Raw genomic sequence first — 20,574 nt, 5'->3', positions numbered from 1 at the left:
TATAAATGAAACCAGAAAACCAAAGAAAATTGCAGCCAAATAGAAGAATGGCTCACTAGTTCTCCTTATAGTATGCCCAGAAGAAAATCTACAAAGTAAATGAAGTGGGCTTAATGGGTATAGAGATGTACAATCAGAAGGTGTTTGGTGTAAAATCGTTTCCTTTGAATATTCATTGCCTTTAAATACCCCCCATCATATGTAGAATAATTGAATTTTAGATCTGAAAGGAACTTTAGTGGTATAATGGAAAGAGTACTAAACTTAGAGAAAAACCTGGGTCTAAATCTCCCCTTTAACACTATCTGTGTGATCATGGAGAAATCACTTAATTGTTCTGAGTCAGTTTCCTCATCAATGAAAAAGGAATAATAATATCTCTGGAACCTTCTGTTCAGGGCTGCTGTATCCTCAAATAAAGAGCTTTATGAAGGTTAGCTATTATTATCATTCTTCTAACCCTTTCAGAAGAGACCTGAGTGAGTGGAGAACCAAAAAGATGAAGTAAGTGTGAAAGGTCATTCAGCTTTTAAGTACCCAAATCAGGACTAGCACCCAGGTCCCCTGCCACATAGTTCTGCTCCATTCTCTACTACACTACAGGAGCCTGCTTGTGCATTTGTGATGATTCTACCCAGACTACCTTTTCATTAGCAGGAAGAGGTTAAAAAAAGTGGATAGCAATTTTTTGATGCTCTAGGATTATCAAGAGTGGAAAATATGCACATTCACTCCATGAAATTCATCAGTGCCACCTGTTTCCAAGAGGAAGCTCAGTTCTGCTGCATCTTGTCATTAGTATGCTGCTTCAATTGGGTGCTAATTCCAGTACTAGGCCTTTTCCTATGGGGAATATCCTGTGCATGCCTTTGCACATGATCAAGTTCTGGGCTATTAACAAGGAAAAAGGAAACCCCTCTTTATAGCTGTGCAAGCAGATAGAAATTTCACACTGTGCATTATTTCTGTGCATAAGAATATGGCTGCCATCACTGCCTTGGGAATTATATTTCTTACAGGAATTGGCAATAGCCCCACCTCTTCCTCTCCCCAGTGAATGAAACAGGCACAAAGGAAGATCACTAAACTGGAAGGGGCCTCAGAAGTTATCTATTCCAACCCCTTCATTTTACAAATGAAGAAACTGAGACTCATTGAGGTTAAATGACCTGTCCAAGGGCACATAGGTAGCTGGCATCAGGGAGTGTAGTTAAACCTAGATGCCCTAACTCCGCAGTTTATATGCTGTCCACTGTACACATTGTAACCAGATAGAAAGGATCCATACTTCTCAGTTTGTCACATCGGATTTAGGAAAGAAACACACATCCATTATTTTTCTGTCTTCAAAAACATCAGGTCTTAAAAGCTGCTAAAATGAGGTTAAAAGCCTTTCAGTGTAAAGTGACATAAATAAAATCATCTGTGTGGTTTGTTTGGGCAAAATGGAAACATGGATGTGTTCATATTCTCTCTCTCTCTCTCTGTCTCTCTGTCTATCTCTGTCTCTGTCTGTCTCTTTGTCTCTGTGTATCTTTCTCAAACACACACACACATGCATACACACACAAACAACAACTCAACAACACTTGAGACAATTAGAAGCAGCTGCTTTTTATAAAGGAAAATCTTCCCCAGTGAAAGCAGACAGATCCCGCTGCCATCTGTGATGGGCTGTCAATCAAGGATTTAGTGTTCTTCCAACCCTGGCCCAGGCTATCAGCCTTCTTCAATTGATTTCTTCATTATTTTCCCAGAATGTGCATAAGATAAAGGTTAGCTAAATCCCGAGGATATCGTCTACCTTTTCCAAGCCATACTATTAAGGCGCAGTACCTAATCAGAATTAAGCCCTACTGTAAGTAATGGCTCCACTTTAGCCCTCTTTGAAAGATGCTATTTAGAAGTATCTAGTGCCAGTGTGGAGAAGAGTGACATAAATACCTTGGTTCTTTCTCAGGGATGAACCTATTTCCAAAACTGGGAGGTGTTAAGAAGCCTATGCAGACTAGTACCAAAACTTACCATTTAATAAAAGTTTCTAGGGATACCACCAAATCTGGAGGATTGATCATTGATTGTCAGAGCTGGGAGGAACCTAAGAGATCTTTGCAGCTTTATGGAGAGATTTCCTAGACTTGGTATCAAAGGACCTGGGTTCAAATACCAGCTCTGCTATTTACTACTTGTATGACTTCATAGGCAAGCCCTCTAACTTCTCAGAGCCTTGGTTTGCTAATTAGGAAGCTAAACAAGATGGACTCTGAGGTGCCTTCGAAATCCAAATTTCTCATCTTATGAGGGGTTTTAATTAAATAACCTTCCAAGATCCCTTCCAGCCCTAAACACATACAATCCTATTCATTTTATCTAAGATGCCTAAGGAGGTAAAACAATTTACCCAAAATCCCATGATTGATAAGATGCAACACTGGGACTAGAAGCCAAGTTTTCTGAACTTTCAGGTTGTGTGCTCTTTCCACTAGACCCCAATACCTCCATTGCAACCTTGCAGACTAATTTTCTTGTGTCAAGCAAAAAAAAAGGTCATGTTTCTCAGTGATTTCATTTCTCTATTTTAATGTAGAAGCAATACTGTTGCCATCAGTCTAAAACAAAACTCTCCTTCTATACTTCTGTCTCAACCATGGTAATTCATCAGAACAAAAAATCTAGGAGACACTGCTGTGGAATAGCAGAAATGGCATTTTCAAATGAAAATTATTACAAATTTCATCTGAAAAGATGAGTTTGCTAATGATCTGAAATGATGTAGTAGACACAGAAGTTTTAAATATCTTCAAATATATAGCTTACTATTGAGTTATGAACATCATTTGAGTATGAGAGCAAAGAAGAGCTATTAGCTGTGTCTTAAGAACTGAAAACCATCATAGGGTCCAGCTGGTAATTGGAAATTCATAGAGGAAACTACTGGTAGGGATGGGAACCCAGTACAGTGGAAAGAATATTTGTTTTTTTCATGTCCAAAGTCATATAGTTAATGGTAGAGTCATAATTAAAACTTGTAATGATTTCTTTGGCTCCTACCCTTCTTTCACTAGGTTAACAAATCCTACCTATATGTTTAACTTATGATCGACCTTCAGACTAACTTTGGCCTAAGGGAGAAGAAATTGAAATAATGCTGAGTTAATAAATCACTAATAAGTAAACCTTGCTACTGGGCCTAGTCAACCTTATCCTATGGCTCTAGTAATTAGAAGATTGCCATCTTCCCCCTCTCCTTAGTTCCAATAACCAGGCCTCCATCTTGTCTCTCTAACAGGGTTCTGAGCTCTCACAAGTGCCCAAATTCTTCTAGGATTGGCATCTTGTCTTATAGGCGTAATCTTTCCAAGGACTGAGATCTCGTCCCTGAACTTTATACACCAAAGCCAGTAAGTACTTCCTATTTCCAGCTATCTACTTTGAAGACCTCCCTCTTTTTGCCTGCTGCGAGGCATCCTCTGATGGCTGTCCTGCCCCCTCTGATGACTGGTCCTTGCAATCATAGGCATCCCAAGACTAACATATCTCACTACTTTGTCCTGATGAGGATGAAGAACGATCAGAACCTGAGTCACTAGATGCTTAGCTTTTGGTTCCTTTTGTGCTACAACATACTGCTTTATGATTATTAGCAGTAGTGGGAAGGAAGATAAAGTCAGGCATGAGGCCCATGTACAAATGATACTAAATGAGGTATAATGGGAGCCTCAATGAGAACATGAAGTCATGCAAAATACTCTCATCTATTTAAAAATAGGAGCAGGAAAAGTCAGTGGGATTTGGCTTGAAATGAACAGACATTAAAGAATCATGTGAGAAGCAGAATCTTTAGCTACACAGATATTCAGAAAACATGGGGAGAGTCAGATCCTCATCCTGATACAAAGGCAGCAGAGAACAGTGGTTGAACCGCAGGTGTTAGAGTTCAGAGGCCTTGGGGTCAGGTGATGATCCTCACCATTTGTGTAACCTTAGGTGAGGTCTTTGAAAGTGAGGCTTCATTTCTTCACTTGCAAAGTGAAACCAATATCTATTTTGAAAACCTTAAAATGCAATCTGTGTAAGTGCGACTGATGCTTATCCTGAGCCAAGCACACAATATACACTTAATAAATATTTTTTATTTGAGTTGAATCTTATTGACCTCAGTTATTGACAACAGATGCACTCAAAGGCTTTATAATTTGAATGCAATGGAGCAGCCATTTATTTTTTTTTCCTAAAAATGAACAAGAATGGCTTCAATTCTCTGTTCTAGCAGGGGGAAATGGAACAATGTAATCAATCGACAGTTTTGTATGATAAGCCTTTTTCCCACCCTACCCACATGTAATGGGATGCTTAGATTCAAGGGGAAACCATTCAGAAACTGATGGTACCAGGGGAAAAAAATCTGTTGAGACAACAGGATATGAGCTGCAGTTTGCTCTGAGGAATAATGAGACTGAACACTGAGGTATATAATACATTGGAAAACATCTGTGGGATGACCGAAAACAAATGTGTTGCTATTATGCAGCATGCTAAAACATGACCTTTCCACAGGGGAAGTTGAGGAGGCAGTATTTTGCTTCTGGTCCCTTGTCACTTTTGATCTTTAGCTATAATCATGTGTTTGTCACCTTTAAGATCTGGATCAACTCAGGGAGTCTGATTGGAACATTTTGATGGATCATTTGTTTTATCTTTGAGTCCCTCAGCAATGATAGTCTATTTGTTTCCCATTAAATGGACAGTTGCTCAGAAGAAGCCTCTGGATCAAGTAACCTGCGTGCTAAAACTTTAAGCAGTGTGTTATGCCATAGCAAGAGTGGGAATAGAATAAGGCTGAGTATGAAGAGCTACCTCAGAGAGGTCAGCTAAGCATAAATGTTCCAGAAGATTTTACACTTCTAAGTAGACAAAAGGTCAAGACCAGAGAGATTGCTTAGGGGCTGATGCAGGCAAGTAGCATAGATCTGGCCAAGTGTAGGTAGGTCAGCAAAAGCAGGGAGAAGCAGACAGGTGCTATGGATCTAGGTGTATCAGCAACATTCAGAGCCCAGGAGGTCAGAGTCAGTAAGCATTGAATTACTGAGCAGGATTGAGTTCTGATCTTAGGGAAGAAGCTTACTATTCTGTCCTGTTTTATATTGCCTAATAAAATGTAGGAGACCCTAGGACCTTTTTATTGACCATAGCCAGAAGTAATGTCCTTGGTTGAGGCAAGAACAGAGATTACACTACCACTCTACAAACAAACAAACAAAAAACAAAACCCCAAAACCAAAGCACACATACTCATACATATAAACTTGAAGCTTTCTGAAACCAAACATATTTGGGTAGAGATGAATTATTCTTTGCTAAAAACCATGTGATGGAAATTAGATAAAAGAAAAAACTACAATAGAAAAAGTATCTATGAAGAAGCACTGCATGAACTTCTTTAGCCATCAATCAGAATTAATTCATGGTGACCTGGTGATGATTTCCATACCCAGAGGTAATGCTGATGACAGTCTAGGCTCTTCACTCCCCCTTGTAAACACCATGTTCCTTCCTACTTCTGTGCCCTTAATTCATTCTATTTCTCACTCCTGGTATATCAACCACTGCTAACCCTGTCATATACCCATCCTTCAAAGCCTGCTCATGTTCCACCCCCTTCATTTACCCTTCCTTAATATCTTCAGCCCACATTAAACTCTTCCCTTCCTAACTGCCTTTGTATTTGTTGTCAGTACTGTGCAGTCAGTACCTGATTACATATATACTGTGTCCTTGCCAATTATTCAAGTGCACATAGTGCTAAATTAAATTTTGAGCATATTTGTAGGCAAATACCTTTTCTCAACGTGGGCTTACTGTGTCCCACCTGTTCCACCTCACCTGAACCACCAACCTCCACATCAAACCTGAGACCTGGACCTCCATACCCGAGTTATCTTGAATTCATGCCTTCAGTCTTTAGGGAATGAAAATCACTTGGGAGCTCCCAACTTAGGTCTCAAACAGGTGATTGGTGACTGTGTATAAACTGGGTCTACTATATATACTGGTTAGCTCATGACACCATTATGTTTTTATTTCATATCAAGTCTAACCATACACCTTGACTATTTCACCATCTGTCTGCCTTAAAGCCCATTACATGCCAATACCGACATTCTTTCCACCTCCCCAGAACAAAACTCCTTTTCCTCATCACTTATTTTCTATGTGTGTTGACTTACCCTAGTGGATGTAAGTGCCTTGAGGGCAGGGACTGTCTTTAAAAATCCTTAATTTAACATAGTGCCTGATACATAGTAAGTGCTTAATAAATGCTTATTACTTAATTCATATACTTATTGGCATTCTTCTTAAGTATATAGCAGATGGTTGACCCTCAGTGAGTATTGTTTGGCATGTGAACTACAGAAAAAACTTAGAGATAAAACATATAAACAATAGAGTAAGAATTTCATTTTCACACATTGTGACCTTCAAAGAATAATGGAATTGTATATCATGTGACCAACAAGGTAGAGGACTACACGTTTTCTTTAATCTCCATGACTTTTCAAAATTATCCAAAACAGGAATAATCCACAAAAGATATAAACAATTTCAACTGTCTTCTGTTTAGGATATTAACAATTCTAACAAGAACCAATGGCAGAGGGGCAGCTAGGTAGCACAATGGATAAAGCACCAGCCTTGGATTCAGGAGGACCTGAGTTCAAATCCATCCTCAGACACTTGACACTTACTAGCTGTGTGACCCTAGGCAAGTCACTTGACCCTCATTCCCCCCCCCAAAAAAAAGAACTAAAGGAACTAATGGCAGAGGAGGCTAGTTCCTATCCCCTACTGTACTCACTCAGTAGTCCATCCCTCTTGCCCACCATTCTTATAGGTGGGCACAAACCCACCTATAAACTTTCAACATAACTCAGTTATTCTAGCACTCCAGAAACACTACAAAAGGGAAAATCTAAGTCAGAAGCTTGCCATATCTGGTACACCAAGTTTATCAGTACTCTTGCTGCAAAGAACTCATCCAGAAAATTATGGAACAAAGAGAAGTAGAGCAGGATACATAAATGTGGTATTCCTGTGTTCCAATTAGATTGAGGGAAAAGACCCCAACATACAGTATTCTGAGATCTATTACACCAAGAATGACTTGGAGCAAAGACTAAGGCTGCTGAAATATTATTTGTGAAGCCTGGGAGGAAGCTGAGATGACTAAGTCTAGCCTCCAGGGAAATTGCTATCAAAGAGGAAGAAGTCCCAAAATGAGCAATAGAGGGATGTAAGGAAAGAAAACAAATTACCAAAGAGGAAGAAAATACAAGTAAAGACTTTGAGTATAAGCAGATAAACCAACAGGGAAGATATTAATAATAGAAGAAAATATAGTCTCCAAATCAGCTAAAGGAATCTGGATATATATGAATATTGCAAAACAAAGAAAAATAAATCAATATCTGATGATGCAGAGAATTGTAGATTCCCTCCCAGGGGGCATGGAACAAGAGTAGGCTATTCTTAAATGGTTTAAAAGAAAAATAATAATTGTAAAAATCAGATTTTTATGGCTTGCACAGTAGAAATAATTGGCAGAATTAAAAAAACAACAACTTGAAACTCCTGTGTCAAATCTCACAAAAGAAACAAAAGAGAAAATAATTTAATGGGAATACAAATAAATACACACAAAGTGAAAGACAATCTGGAAGAAGCAATAACATTTTTTTAAATTGCCTATATATAAGTAAAATATATTGATCTCAAAGGCAAAATAGGTAGGGATGATTTAAAAATTTATAGATTTCCCAGAAGCACACATTTTTTAAAAATCAGAATATCATAATGCACAAATTAATTTAAGGAAATTTCCAGAACTTCATAACACAGAAAACAAAATACTGATTGAGAGAATCTAGAGATCACCTCCAGAAAAAGAAAATCCTATGCTTCAAATTTTAAGACATGACTAAATTTAACAATCCCAATGACAACAAAATCTTCAAGTGACCAGAGGATTTTAAAATATAAAGGAAAGAAAATTTGAATAATACAAGAAAATTCTGCACCCACTAGAAACCTTTGGAGGGATGTGTTCCATAATAATATGTTCCAAAGAACAAAGGAACTCAAGCTACAACCCAAAGTGATATATTCTGCAAATCTAAGAAGCAATTAATGAAAAAAAATTCATGTTCAATGACAACAACAACAACAACAAAATAGGCATTTAAAGCATTCCTAAATAGAAAACCAGACCTGAGCAAATTGACTGCTTTTCAAACACTTCAGAAAACAGAAATATAATAACGGTAAACAAATACAGAAACCAAGGACAACCATAACAAAATAACAACAGAGACCATTAAGAGATTTCTTTCCAAAACATAGAATGAGATAAGGATGAAGGGGAAAGCCATATAGAAAGGATGGTTGAGAAACGGCCTGAAATATCATTGACTAAACCCTTCAACACTACATCTACAAGCAAATCATTGCTTTTGTGGGACTAAGCAACAGAATGAGAAGGCACATAATAGAGGAAAATGGAGAAATATTAGAGGGGAATGTGTGATGCACCCTAGTCCAGTCAATGGCTAGAAATGAAGGGAAAATAACTCTGTTAGTATCTCAGGAAGAAAAGTGTCTACAGGAGAGTGGGCAAGAAGCAAAAGGAGAGATTAAATCAGGGAAAGGAATATAGAAATCTTGTTTCTTTGTTAGGAAGTGATATCATCAATGAATGCTGCTATGGGAAATAAGAAATATTTAATAAAGAGAAATAAGAGCCTTCTAGGGGGTATATTCTGTAGGGATTTTGAATTTAAAGAGACCACTCATACTGCTTCATGAGAAGGGGAATTAATTTACCAAAGAACACAAAATACTCACATAGATTCAATTATAACATTTTTTAAATTAAAAAAAAAACCATAAAGCTAGAGGAATATTCATGGCTTATGGCTGAGCAATGACAACATAATAAAAACAACAATACTATCAAAGTCAAGTAATAGTTTTCATTTTAATGAATCAAATTATTAAAGGGATGCTTTATAAAACTCAAACTGATAACAAAATTCATTTAGAAAAAGAAAAGATATGGCATAGCAGAAAAAATATGAAAATAAATGAGATGTTGTTCAGTAGTTTCTAACTCTTTGTGACCCCATTTGGGGTTTTCTTGATAGAATTTCTGGAGTGGTTTGCCATCATCTGCTCCAGCTCATTTTACAGATATGTAAACTTAACTCAGGTCCTCCTTACCCCAGGGTTGGTACTCTATCAAGTCACTTCACCACCTAGCTGTGTTACATGAAAATAATAGGAATGAAGGGGAATAGAACTTCCAGACCTCAAATTCAATTATAAAGCAGCAGTGATCAAGGTGACTTAGTGAATAGAGTGCTGAGTTCAAATCTGTCCTCAGACATTTCATAGCTGTGTGACCATAGGCAAGTCATTTACCCCATTTGCCTCTGTTTCCTCATCTGTTAAATAAGATAGAGAAGGAAATGACAAACCATTTCACTATCTTTGCCAAGAAAACCCCAAATGGGATCATGAAGACAGAAATGACTGAATCACAACAAATCAAAACTATCTGGGACTGGTTAAAAATTAGATAGACAAATAAATGGAGCAAGGAAGAATAAGAAACAATGGAACTCAATAACCCAGTGTTCAATAAACTAGGAAATATGATTGCTTAGGAAAGAATTTCTTATATGATAAAATCTTCTAGGAAAACTAGAAAGCAGTTGGCAGAAATTAGGCTTAGAGCAATACCTTACAACATATTCTACAATGCATTCTAAATAGATACATGGATTTTATATTAAAGGTAATATGATCTTTAAATTAAAAGAGAAGCACATCACATACCTCTTACAGCTATGGGTAGGACATATTGTTGGCAGGGCGGATACACTAGTCTGGGGAGAGAAATTATAGTGATAAAAGAAGCAACAGATAGCAATACAAAGTTATTCTTTTTTTAAAGAGGTAGAATTTTTTATTACACCTTTACAAAGTGTAATATATAACACTAATATATATTATATAATATATATATATATATAGTGGGACAATGAGGGTTAAGTGACTTGCCCAGGGCCACAAAGCTAGTAAGTGTCAAGTGCCTGAGGCCAGATTTGAACTCAGGTCCTTCTGAATCCGGGGCTGATGCTTTATTCACTGTGGCACCTAGCTTCCCCCAAAGTTATTCTTTAAAAAAAAAAAGGAATTATAGGCCATTAGTGGAAGGGATGATAATGATTATATTATCTAATCAGTTCACTTTACAGGTAAGAAAACTAACCAATAAATCAATAAATGTTTATTAAGTGTTATTTATATACTAGACATTGTGCAAGGTACAGGGGATAAAAAAGCAATGATAAAACAATCCCTGCCTCCCAGAAGAAGACCCCAAGAAAGTTATTTATTCACACTGTATCTTAGTAGTAGAAGTCAGGCTAGATTTCAGGTCCCCTGGTCCCCTGTCCAGAGGGATCATTTAAATTTCTAAGTTAAATATGTTAGAATGGGTATAATCACTTATGGTAAATACTGAACTGAGGATCTTTGTCTGCTATTAGTCCAGTGAGACTAATTCTTTACCTTTATGATCAAAATATGGGTCATTCAGTACTATATGCAGCTCTTCTAACTGGCTGTAAGCATTACTTTTGCCTTATATGGCTTGTTTTCCCACATGCGACTCATGAGATATAAGGAAAGTCTTGTTTTCCTATAGATGACATGAGATCAAAAAGTTCTGAAAATATAGAACAAATCATCAAAGATTCTGGAGAGGAAAATGTGCGATGACTCATTGGTCAAATATTCAAATTAAAGGCCTTAGGAGAAGGCCAAAATCCTAGTTTCTCATTTGCTTTATCTATGTCTTCAGAGAGTCTTTTACAACCCCAAGAGTGCTTGTTCATGGTGTTAGAATTCAGGTTGTTGGTTCAAACCTCTGACTCAGCATTCATCATAAAGATCTGAAGAATCTTCGAAATCCTACTTATCAATTATCCAGAAGCCCTAAATCCATGAGTAGTAAAACCCTGCCTAAAAGGGCTTCTTTGATATAACAGGGCACTCTGATATAAGCATGTTTCATCCCTGATGGCTCATTTCATCTGGCTTTATACTTTCAAAGGAAAGTCCCATTCCTCTCAATTCAATATATGTGTGATATCCCAAACAGGCTCTTAAAATAGAAGTTAACTCTGGGTAACTGTGACTGAATAAAAAAAGAAGATATATGAAAGGACTAATTCTTAACATTTCATTTCAGTGTTATAAAAATGCTATATTTATTTATAAAAATTAAATATTGAAAAATACCTGAAATAAGCTAGTATGAAAATATACCTAAACAATAAACTTGATTATTACAGTGCAACTGGTGCCTGTTAAGGACCTATTACAAATCTTTTGGCTTGATTTATGTCAGTCAGTCAGTCAACTGGCATTTATTCAGCACCTGCTATGTGCTGGTGCTCTGCTAAGCCCTGTGGACACAAAGAAAGGCAAAACAAACAAGCAAAAAACAAAACAAAACAAAACAAAACAAAACAAAAAACCGACCAAGCTCTCAAAGAGCTCATAGTCTAATAGGGGAGACAATATACAAACAACTTTGTGCAAAAAACGATATAAACAGGATAAATTAGAAATGATCAATAGAGGAAAGGCACTAAAATTAAGAGGAATCAGTAAAGCCTTCCTATATAAAGTGAGATTTTGTCTGGGGTTTGAAGGAAGCCAGAGAAGCCAATAAGCAGAGATGAGGAGAGTTCGAATTCCAGGCATGAACTGAAATTATAGAATAGGTGTCCTGAGAATTTAGGCTGTTAGTACCTCCTCTTTGTACTGATAGAGTGCTATTTCCTCCCTGGGATCATCTTGTAGTCTCTGAGTCTGCTTCAGAAAATTCCTGACATGAGGGAGTCAAAGGCATTGCTGCAAAATAGAACTAGGAGTGTAAACTTCAGGAGACCCCTTAAAGTGGGCCTCTGACTATACTTTACTTGTTTTAGGAAGGGCCTCCTGTATGACATCAAGTGACCTATTCGAAGATAGTACTTTGTAAACATAACTCACCATGTGAAGAGAGATTCTAACTATTACTTCGAGCTTTGACCCAGTTTTTATCTGCACATCCCTTCATCTTCACACTCACTCAACTCACTGGCCATGCTTTTGTCCATTTTCCCTCTCATTTATCCTTGGCTCCTACCTGAAAATTTACTTCTTACCCACTTTACTACATGCTTTTGCCCTCTCTTGATCCTTTCTAATCATTGCTCCTTCTTCACTCTACGACTGTTTCAAATCTTCCCCACCAAAAAGCATTGATACAACTATACCCAATCATGTGCCTATCGAGAAGCAATGCTCCAACTTTCCCAAAATTTGATCAAGTATCAGGGCATAAAAGTATCACAAACAAATGCAGAAAAGCATAAATATTAAGTGCATCTTTTTGTGATTATAATGTAATAAAAGGCCTTTATAGCATATGTTAAAATTAACTAGAAACTAAATAATTTAATTTTAAAGAATGGGTGAAGAAAAAAAAATCATAGAAACAATCAATAATAATTTCATTAAAGATGATGACAATGAGACAACATACCAAAATTTGTGGGATACAGCCAAAGTAAGACTTGGGGGACCTATGTCCCTATATGCTTACATCAAAAAAAAAAATGGAGCAGATCAATGAACTGGGCATACAACTAAAAAAATTAGAAGACTCACAAATTGAAAACTCTCTATTAAAGACCAAAATAGAAATCCTGAAAATCAAAGAAGAGATGAGCAAAACTGAAAGCTAAAATATTCAGACACACACACACTAATAAAACTAGAAACTGTTTTGTTTTTTTTATAGGGGGGGACAATAAAACAGATAAACTATTGACTGATTTAGTTTAACAAAAATAACAATAAAACAAAATTATCAATATCAAAAATGAAAAATGTGAAACTACAACCAATAAAGATGAAATAAAAGCAAATATTAGGAGCTAATTTTTTCCAGTTGTTGGGCAATATAAACTTAAAGGAAATAGGGGAAATCATCATATTGTATAGGTATGACCTAAATAACATCTTTTATGAATGTGAAATGGAAGTGATGAATAGATTTAAGAGATTAGATCTTGTATCTTAAGTTCCTGAAGAGATAGAGATTCACAATAGTGTACAGGAGGCATTAACAAAAAAACATCCCAAGGAAAAGGAAGAGCAAGAAAGTAACATCTCAGGATAGAAGAAAAGGGAAAGGGAAAGCATGCCTAACTGAATGCAGAATTACAGAGAATACCAAGGAGATATTAGGTTTTCTTAAAGGAGCAATGCAAAGAAAACAATAGCATGGGAAAGAATAGATCTCTTCAAGATAATCAGAGAGGTCAAGGGAAAGTTTCATGCAAAAATGTACATGATAAAAGACAAAAATGGTAGAGATATAACAGAAGCAGAAAAGATTAAGAAGAGGTGACAAGAATATTCAGAAGAACTATACAAGAAAGATCTTAGCATTATAGATAACCACAATGGTGTAGTTACTGACCTAGAGCTATATATGCTAGAAAATGAAGTCAAGTGGGACTTAGGAAGAAATGCTAGCAATAAGGCTAGGGGAGGTGAAAGAATTCCAGCCAAGCTATTTAAAATCCTAAAAGATAATGCTGTTAAAGTGCTGCACAAAATATGGCAACAAATTTGGCCACTGGATTGGAAAAGATCTGTATATATCCCACTCCTAAAGAAGGGCAATGCCAAAGAATATTGATTACCAAATAATTGTACTTATTTCACAATCCAACAAGCTTATGCTTAAGATTTTGAAGGCTAGGCTTCAACAACATGTTAACCAAGAAGTACTAGAGGAGCAGGGTGTTTTTAGAAGATGCAGAGTACAAAGACCAAATTTCCAACATTACAAGAGAATTCCAGGGGGAAAAATCTACTTCTGTTTCATTGACTACCCTAAAGCCTTTGACTGTGTGGATCACAACAAATGTGGCAAGCTCTCAAAAATATGGGAATGCCAGACCATCTTCTTGCCTTTTAAAGAAGCTATATGTGTGTCAAGAAGAAGCCCTAACATGGAACAACTCATTGGTTTAAGATTGGAAAAGGAGTATAATAAGGCTGTATATTGTCATCTTACTTATCTCACTTATATGCAGAGTACATCATACAAAATGCCAGACTGGATGAATCAAAAGATGGAATTAAAGTTGCCAGAAGAAATATCAACAATCTCAGATATGCAGTCTATACCACTCTGATGGCAGAAAGTGAAGAAGAATTAAGAAGCCTCTTGATGAGGTTGAAATAAGAGAATGTAAAAACTGACTTGAAGCTTAATATATAGAAAAAAAACAGATCTAGGCAACTGGTCCCATTACTTTCTTGGAAATAGAGGGGGAAGGAATGGAAGAAGTGTCAGATTTCATATTCTTGGGCTCAAAGATTGTTGCAGATGGTAACTGCAAACATGAAATTAAAAGATGCTTGTTCCTTGGGAGGAAAGTTATGGCAAATCTAGATGGCATACTGAAAAGCAGAAATATTACCTTGCTGATTAAAAAAGAAAAGGATAGTCAAAGCTGGGGTTTTTCCAATAGTAATGTGTGGCTGGGAGAGTTGAATTATAAGGAAAGCTGAGCACCAGAGAACTGATGCTTTCAAACTGTGGTGCTGGAGAAGACTTTTGAGAGGTCCTTGGACAACAAGGAAATCAAATCAGTAAATACTTAAAGAAATTAATTCATACTGTTCATTGGAAGGAAAAATACTGAAGCTGAAGCTGAAATACAGGGCAATGTGAAATATCTCCTTGGAAAAACAACTGACCTGGAAAATAGGTCCAGGAAAGATAATTTGAAAGTCATTTGACTACCTGAAAACCATGATCAAAAAAAGCTTAAACATCACCTTCCAAGAAATTATCAGGGAAAATTGCCCTGATATTCTAGAAGCAGAAGGTAAACTGGAAATTGAAAGAATCCACTGATCACCTCCTGAAAGAGATCCCAAAAGTAAAACTTCCAGGAATGTTATAGCCATATTCCAGAGCTCCCAGGTCAAGGAGAAAATATTGAAAGCTTCCAAAAAGAAACAATTCAAGTACTATGGAGCCACAGTCAGTATAGCACAAGATCTAGTAGCTTCTATATTAAAGGATAGGAGGGCATGGAATATGATATTCCAGAGTGCAAAGGAACTGGGCCTGCAGCCAAGAATCACCTACCCAACAAAACTGTGTATAATCTTTCAAGGGAAAAAATGGGACTTCAATGAAAAAGAGGACTTTCAAGATTCATGATGAAAGACCTGAAATGAATAGAGAATTTGACTTTCAAATGCAAGACCCTAGAGAAGCATAAAAAGGTATACAGGAAAAAGAAATTAAGAGACATGTTAAAAGGGTAAACTGCTTACATTCCTACATGGGAAGATGGTACTTCTAACTCATAAGAATTTTCTCAGTATTAGGGAAAATGATAGAAATAAATTTAGACAGAGGGCACAGGTGGGAATTGATTATGAAAGGATGATATCTGCTAAGTATTTATTTTGTGGTTATCTCTTTTTGTGAGGTGGTCAGAGTTGGCTCACATGCCTGGGGTCATGCAGTGGGTGAGAGTTTTGTGTCTGAGGCCAGATTTGGGGAGGGGTTCTCTTGGGTCCAGGGTGGGTGCTTTGTCCATGATGTTACCTAGATGTCCCATGATGACATCTTTAGGGTAAAATTGAAGGGCAAGAGGAATATACTGAGGGAGAGTGAAAGGGGAGAGGTAGAATGGGGTGAAATCCCACATGAAAGAAACAGGAAAGGGAGGGGGGAGAGAGATGTGGGAGGAACAGGGAAATTAATGAACCTTACACTTATTAGAATAGGCTCAAAGACCTTAATCTCATCAGAGTTGGCTCAAGGAGAGGATAACATACACACTCAATTGGGTGGAATAATTTATCTAACCCTGGAGGAAAGGAGGAAGGGAAGGGGATAAGGAGGGAGGGGTAAAAGAAAGGAGGGAGCAGTCAGAAGCAAATCCCTTTTGAGGATGGATAGGGTGAAAGAAGATAGAAAATATAGTAAATATCATGGGGAAGGGAATAGGATGGAGGAAAACAATTATCAATAGTAATTTTGAAAGAGAAAAGGAAAAAATGCACAAAAATATTTATAGCAACTCTTTGTGATGGCTAAGAATTGGACATCAAAGAAATGTCCATCAATTGGGGAATGACTGAACAAGCTGTGGTATATGATTGTAATGGAGTATTATTATGCTATAAGAAATGAAAAGCCAGATGATTTCAGAAAAACCTGTAAAGACTCATATGAACTGATGTATAGTGAAGTGAGCAGAATCAGGAGAACATTGTGCAGTGACAGCATTATTGCTCTAAGAGCAATTGTGTATGACTTAACTTCCCTCAGCCATGCAATAAGCCAAGACAATCCCAAAGAACTAATGATGAGGCATACTATCCACCTCCAGAGAAAGAACTGATTTTGATTGAACACAGACTAAAGCATGCTATTTTATGCTTTCTCTTTTTTTACTTGAGTCTTTTTATGTAAAATGACTAATATAGTAATGTTTTTCTTAATTGCACGTGTATAACCTATACTAATTGCTTGCAACCTTGGGGAGGGAAGAGGGTATGGAGGGAGGGAATGAGAGAAGGATAGAATTTGGAATTCAAAACTTAAAATAAAATATTTTAGGGTGAAAAAAGAATGATATTTGTGTTTAAAATAAGGGGTTCTGTCACAAAGCATCTTCAGGTTATTGAAATATCTATGCAATTTCTCAAATTTGCTTCAGTCTACTCTATTTTGCCTGCTCAATTCTAGATCCAGATGATTGCCATTATCTATCTTTAATGCTCACCAAAATCTAAGATTTTTTTGTTCAGTAGTTTTTCAGTCATGTGCCACTCTTCATGACTCCATTCAGTATTTTCTTAGCAAGGAGACTGAAGTGGTTTGCCATTTTCTTCTCCAGCTCATTTTATAGATGAGGAATCTGAGACAAACAGGATTAAGTGACTTACCCAGGGTCACATAGCTTGTAAGCATATGAAGCCAGATGTGAATTTAGGAAAATAAGTCTTCCTGACTCCAGGCCCAGAACACTATCCACTGTGCCACCCAGTGCTCCCTGATCCAAGATCTATGGACTTATATACACACACTAAGTGTGCTGCTTATTCAGAAGCAAATCATATTCTAAACAGTAGGCATTCTTTGCTCATTTGATTTCCCACCCTAGTCCCAACTCCCACGGATTGTTATACAGATCTTGTATGGGTAGTTGTTGCTCTCACTAGGAATGCCCTATATTATTCTGAGGCTTAATACAAACAGCACTAGATCACATGCAACACTTGGAAAGACTTCATTATCTATCGGGTATATTTATAACATTTGGACTCTGTGTAGGTCATCTACTATGAATGTGGTGACTTCCTTAGGTGAATATGATTCTCCTTGTTTTATGGGAGAAAGATAGCATAGTGGGAAAAGTTCTGGATTTGAAATCAGATGATGTTGCCTTAAATCCTAGTTTTGCCACTTACTGTCTATGTGACATTGGCCAAGTTATTTAACCTTTTAGAGTCTACCTATCCAAACAATATCTATTTACCTATCTTTTTTTTTGTTTTGTTTTGTTTTGGTTTTTTTTAGGCAATGGGGGTTAAGTGACTTGCCCACAGTCACACAGCTAGTAAGTGTCAAGTGTCTGAGGCCGGATTTGAACTCAGGTACTCCTGAATCCAGGGCCGGTGCTTTAACCACTGCACCATCTAGCTGCCCCCCTACCTATCTATCTTTTATCAATGGTGTGACTATGTACATGTGATATGTAATAAAAATCTCTATACAAATAATTCATAATTCCCTTATCGTATATTTATTTAGGACAATATTTTCCATATATTTCATAGAGATAAGAAAGTGGACATTTAGGTTAGTATCTTCTCATGTCCTCTCTTTATGATGCTGACAATGATGATGACATTTGTGATTACTTTTCATTCATTTGTTATCTGATATTTCAAATAAAGGTTCCTCATTGCTTCCAAAATTGTGTTGCCTCTAACACAAATTTCTTCTAAATATTCTTGGTCTTATTCTTCTTCATGACTTGATTTCCTTAAGTGACATTTACACTCTCTCATCTAACACATACACTATTCTAAATATGGCAGTCCCACAGTCATACATGATGAAAATTGATCACTACAGAAATACTGGCAGATGTTCTATCTCTCCAACTTATGGCCATGTTTCCAGTTCCATCTATAAATATTCTTGGATCTAAGTTGGATTTCATGCCTCACCTTGTTTCAAACTCATTTTCCTCTCAACCATTCTTGACTCTTTTATGGATGAGGCATCTTGTAATCTTCCAAATTTTTAGCTCAGTAACAGTGTACAAATGAATATATGTCCTAAACAAATGATTTATAACAGCTAATATGTATAGAGTGCTTTAAAGTTAACAAAGTACCTTACAGATACTATTGCATTTAATCCTCATAATAATGTGTGATGTGGGTACAATAAGAATCCCTATTTTACTGATGAGGAAACCAAATCTGAGAGAGGTTCACTGATGTGCAAAGACCTGCACAGCTAGTAAGTATCTGAGACAGAATTTGAACTCGGGTTTTTCTGTCGCCAAGTCTTAGTTGCCCTTCCAGATGCTATATGAAGGGTGGCTTCTGTCTCCCTTCATTTAAAAAAATTGTTTTTTGTTTGTTTGTTTTTAAATCATCATCCCCCTAGGTAACTGTATATACCTTTGCTGCTTCCCACCAGGGCTCCTCACAACAATGCTTGTCTACCTTGGGTGGGATCACTATCTCCCTAATACAATCAGATCTACTGTGTCCAGACTCTAAATACAACCTTCTCTGTACCCCTTATTAATAGCAACTCTAAACAAAAACATGTGCAGAAGACTCAGCCCCAGCCCTTGATGCATCACTGGGATACCAACAAATAAAAACTGATAATTCCTCTTCCTTCTAGCAGCTGGAACAACACAGTGATTACCACAAGTTGGCAGCCATAATCTCTTCTAGTCTCTGTCATGCCACTTTGCACGGCTCCCCAATGACCAGGATCCCTAGATAGGCAGCTGGAAGACACAGATAATAAATGGCCATGGGAATGGTTCCAAGCACCGCCTTTTGTTTTCTCCTGACACTGTAAAGATACTTGTCATTATAACGTGGCATTTAGATTACATGGGAAAGGCCAAAATGAAACACACACTGCAGATGTACTTCATAAACAATGTGCCTTGGAAAATTGAAGGTTGTTTTCTAGAGTCCTCTGAAATTGTAGGATTGGATTCTGGAATAACTAGAGTCAATGAGAACAAGCAAAATTGAAGTTGGTTGGCCCGGATGCCTACTTCCCACCTTTTGAAGGTTATGATACAGTGATATACAACCAAGCAGGATATGCATTTTTATGGATAAGCACTGTTTTAAAGCAAGCCATTTTTTTATTGGAGGAGGGGAGAAGAGTGAGGATACAGACCTATGATTCCAATAGTATGGAAAACTTCTAATGAACAGACTCCCTTACTAACATAGATTGACACTATACCTGCTTGACAATTTATATTTCTAGAGAGTTGTCTAGTGCACTGAGAGATTAAAAAACTTACCCAGTGTCACAGAGGTAAGACTTGACCCTGGTCTTCCTGACTCTGAGGCCAGACTTCAATCTACTATGCATTCTGCTTTTCACAAATCTAACAGATGAAAATGCGGTTTAATAGATATTTATTGAGCACCTATTATTGAAAGGACACCATGTTAGGCCCTGTGGTGAGACTACAAATATATGTGAAAGTGGGACCAGATTCTTCATGACCTTATCATGCAATATAATAAGAGAAATAAGGCATGGGTATAAATTCCCGCAATATGGAGCCATATATAATTGTCATAAAGCAGGTATTCTTAACTGAGAGTAGATTTCAGGGTGTCTGTGAATTTGAATGGGAAAATATTACCTCCTTATATTTGCTAACCTCTAAATTAAATTTGGTATTTCTTTTAATTATTTAAAAACATTATTTTGAGAAGAGGTCCATTGGTTTTGCCAAACTGTCAATGGATCTTTGACATACATGCAAAAAAGTTCAAAAAAATTTTGTTATAAAGAGTGGTTAAAAAAGCAGGATATTTGAATTCATAGGAAGTAGAAGTTATTAGGATCACAGAATCTCTACCTAGAAAGCACCTTCGAGATAATTTTTAATGCTCTCTCACACACCAATTGATCCATGATCTCAATGATGTGAGTCCCGCCTCAAGCAGTAAGATCAAAATTCACTGTAGTCTGCCTGCCTATACTTTGAGGCTCTTGTCCATATTCTTTCATAAATCTAACACAGGAGGGAACAACCTCCCTGGAGCTCTCATGACTTTGCATAGATATTGATGGAGTAAATTGCTGTGTGGTTTTTGTTGTTGTTGTTGGTTTGTTTTGTGTGTTTCTTT

Source organism: Dromiciops gliroides, chromosome 1, assembly GCF_019393635.1.
Source record: "Dromiciops gliroides isolate mDroGli1 chromosome 1, mDroGli1.pri, whole genome shotgun sequence".
NCBI classification, from domain to species: domain Eukaryota; kingdom Metazoa; phylum Chordata; class Mammalia; order Microbiotheria; family Microbiotheriidae; genus Dromiciops; species Dromiciops gliroides.
Note: the sequence above shows the minus strand (reverse complement) of the source record.